This window comes from Elephantulus edwardii, unplaced genomic scaffold (genome assembly GCF_000299155.1).
Source record: "Elephantulus edwardii isolate Elephantulus edwardi_28Jun2011 unplaced genomic scaffold, EleEdw1.0 scaffold00040, whole genome shotgun sequence".
Lineage (NCBI taxonomy): Eukaryota > Metazoa > Chordata > Mammalia > Macroscelidea > Macroscelididae > Elephantulus > Elephantulus edwardii.
In genome coordinates, this window is record NW_006399790.1 from 6,996,406 (window position 1) to 7,000,279 (window position 3,874).

At 51.1% G+C, this 3,874-nt stretch overlaps 1 pseudogene; it reads right to left on the bottom strand.

Annotated features, from left to right (window-relative positions):
- Positions 1–609: 609 nt before the first annotated feature.
- LOC102867260 lies at positions 610–2,373 on the bottom strand (annotated as a pseudogene).
- Positions 2,374–3,874: the final 1,501 nt, after the last annotated feature.

A 3,874-nucleotide genomic window follows, 5' to 3' on the forward strand; every position in this document is an offset into this window, starting at 1 on the left:
GGACAGCTAGAGTGTAGAGCTCTAGGTGAGGGGTGATTAACCCCCATGTGCACAGGCATGCACGTAATCTCTCTCATATACACACACACACTACACACACACACAGGCTTGTGTACAAGTGCACACAGGTAAGTTGGCTTTCAGAGATGGGTTAGAGGGTAAGAAAAGTGAAGGGAACAGAGAAGGATAGGAGAAGCTGAGTTTTTGGCTAGTTAACTCAGTCCCTATGGAATAACCCCTCTGCCCTCAGTTGAGGGAGAGCAGTTCTTCTCCTGCCCCCACATCAGCCTCTTCAACTCCTGAGGTTGGAGAAATGTATGGGAGTGGGAAAGGAGGAGGGGCAAAGCCAACTATCAGGTTTGGGAGGTCACCAAGGCAATCCAATTTGAGTAAATTTAAAAATAAATAAGGTAATAAGTGGTCCCTGCCCAGGACAGGGAGGCAATGCTGGCATGACTTGCCTGGGAACCTGGGACAATCTCAGGGTAGCTCTGGTTCCTCCCCACTACCTAAGCTGGCCTGGAAAACCCAAGGAAAGGGACAGGCACAAGGACGACCCAGAGTAGGGCAGAGTGTGGGAGGGATCAGAAGCTTTAAACACCCAAATAATCAATTCAGGCATGAGCATGGCGAGAGATTGAATTCAGGCCTGAATGGTCTCTTGCCACCTCTCCATGTGTCTGCTCTGTCCAGGATGGAACAGGATGGGCAGGTTCTTGGCCCATGTAGGTCCAGAGCACTGGCAATCAGGGCAAAGGTGAATAACGGATTGTGAGGGGCTTCAGTCAGGGCCTGCAGTTCATAGAGGAGCCCTGTGTCCAGCTCCAGGCTCCGGCGGGATAAAAGCAGACAGGTGTGTCTATGCAGGCTTAAGCAACCTGAGCGGGAGCTCTAGAACCTGAGGTGTAGCAAGTAGCAGAGGAGGCAGCGGGTGGGACTAGCATTTCCCTCCTCACCCACAGGTACCAAAAAGAGGCGATGGCACAAGAAGGTCATGTGGGCAGCAGGCATGTCAGAGAAGTCAAAGATCACGAGGAACATCTTCACTACAGTCTTGTTGGGGTTAAATAAGGTCACTTGGATGGTGCCCGCCTTGGGCACACTGTAACCCTTCCTTCCCAGGGGGTTCAGGTCCACGATACCCAGAAAAGGAGCCGGGGCATTTTGCTCAGAACCATCAAAGAAGGTGACAGTGACAGGCAGAGTGACATGTTGGGGACAGTAGGACCCACTAGCTCCTGTCTCTGCTGTGAAACCCTCAGTGTGGCCAGATCATGCAAAGCGTCCTAGAAGCAATGATTCCTCAGAGTTGCCCGACAGAGTACGGCTGACGGTGAGGGTAACAACGGGAGAGGCACTGGGGGAGCTCAGCAGGCCTGGCGCCTTCCGGAGGCTTCGAAGGGAACTCAGTTTCAGGCGACGGGTACCTTTCACCCTCCGCCCTATAGGACTGCAGTCTGTTGGGTCCAGCACAGGCTCCTTGGGCCTAGGCAGCAGGTGGCTCCAGAAGGGTGTGGCTTTGACATCAGAACTGTTGGCAGCAGGAGCGTGGCCCAAGGCTCCGCGGCACCTCTGAGGGGCTGGCCCCTCATCCTCAGAATTGACATCCAGGGATTCTCCAGCAGGAAGCAACCTTCGCTTGGTGGGACAGGGGCCTGGAGGTCCAGGGCCAGGGGGGGGTGTGCTCGGGACTGTGCCCATTGGCAGTGTCAGGGGACTCCCTAGGCCAGGGGATGCTCCCATTTTCCACCCCAGCCACTGGGCTCTTACCCCCTATTTGTGCAAGACTGTGTAAATCAGTGTTAAGTGTGTACAGGTGGCCTGGAGGGGCTGGTCCTGGGGACTACCCCAGGCAGCTCTGTCCCCTTGGATCTGGGGAAGCCCAGTCTCTGGTGTGCAAAGTATTGCAGGAAGCATTTGATGGGAGCCAGGGGGGGCTCTGGGCCCCTGAAGTCCAAGGTGAGGGGGAGCTACCTCCCTGTTCCACAACACAGAGGCCTCGATGCAAGAAATGTTGGCTGGCTACATCCAGTCCTTGCCCCAGTCCCTCAGGGCCCAATAGCCCCACAGTAGATGGTTGTTCAGGAGGTAGTCCCTCTCTGGCCCCCAGCCCAGGGCCTCTCTTCAGCTCCTGGGGACCCTCAGTGGGTGGGGCTGGCCGCTTCAGAGCCCTGTGAGGCTCAGAGACACCAGCAGGAGGGGAAAAGATGGATACCTGGTAGACCCCTGGGGACATTGCCTCCCCCCTGCTGGGCTGTAGCCCATAAGCAGGCCACCCTGAAGGGTTCTCAGCCTGGTTGGAGGCTGCTAAGGGCCAGCCTCTGGCTCTGAAGATGGAGACGGCTCCGCCTACACGTGGCGCATGAAGCCCCCCTTTGGTCATGGGGGCCCCCCACACGGCCTTTATGCTGGGGCTGAGTTGGGAGGCCTGGAGACATGCCGATAAAGAGGCCTCAAGCCTAGCTGTGTGTTCCCTCTTCCTGACTGATGTATTGCTCCCCTAGCTTGCAGTCTGGTCCATGCCTGCTGCACTGGCAAGGTGACTGCCACCATTCCGTGCAGCTCTTGGGCTCAGCGGGGCCCTGTAGTTCCATGGGTCCCGTGGCACCTGGGGAAAGTGGTGGATTGGGGCAGTTACTGAGCAGCCGTAGCTGCAGCCTCGGCCTGCAAACCTTGCCCCTTTGGTTCCGGCTCCGCCCCGCCCGGTGCGGGCCCACCCTCTCCCTTTTCCCACCTCTCCGGGTGTATTTTTCTTATAGCCGTATCACATTTTTTAAGAAATCAACCTTTAGCTTATCTCAGTATGTATATGTGTGCACATTTGTAAATGCATTAGTATGAATGCAGCTAATAAAGTCCAGAATAATATACACCACATTGAAATGGTGAGTGGTGGCATAATCCATAGAGAGTTGCACTGTTAACTAAGTGGCCTCCCTCTTGTTTCGAATCCACCAGGTGATGTAGTCTTGGGGAGAAAGATGGACAGTCTCCCTCCCCCTCATACCTGACCCTCCAGCCTTGGAGCTGCTAGAGGGTCAGTGATGTATCACCTTCACCTTGACAACAGTGAGTGAGAGTTAGATAATGTGATGTGATGGGGAAGAAAGACTTTAATGTGATATGTATTGTTTTAATTTTTCAAGAGTTTATTAATACAGTATTACAAGTTTTGAGAAAGAAAGAATATGCATACTAGAAAACTCATTTGTAGAAAGTGAACTTCTGCAATGCAACACTAGTTTAAAGTTGAACACAGTTGCAAAGACCCACAGCATGAAAATACAACTCTATCAGCACAAACAAAGGTACCTGAAGGAAATGAAAAACACAGACTATCTGTGTTCTTGTCTCACTTTCACCCCCAGAACTTTGCCTATACTTCTGCCTGATTTTGTTTTGCCCTGTGGGCTGTTTTTTGTTTTTTGTTTTGTTTTTTTGGTAGCATCTTCTGTTAATTCTCTGTGCTCATCTTAGAAACTTAACATGTTCATTTTCTTACGTCTTTTCAAGGTCTTGTGTATGTGCTACACAGGTAATATATACGTTTTTACTCTGCAGTTATAAACTGATAATGAGGTTTGGTGCATATAGATTTTGTTTTTAGCACTGCTAAAAGACACTAAAAACAGACAGTTTTGCCTGTATTGGCTATAAGTCGCATTCATTCCAGGGTCACTGCACACCAGTATATGAAGACTGACTCTCCTTAATTTTATTCACTCATATGAGTTAGAATTTAAAGAGTGATAATTTCCTTATACTCCTCTGTCCTTCAGTTGAAGACAGTCTACTGGATGTTTAAAGGAAATAATAATAAACAAAACAACACCTCTAGAAACTCAAAAATTGTACCTTGGGACACTATTTTTTT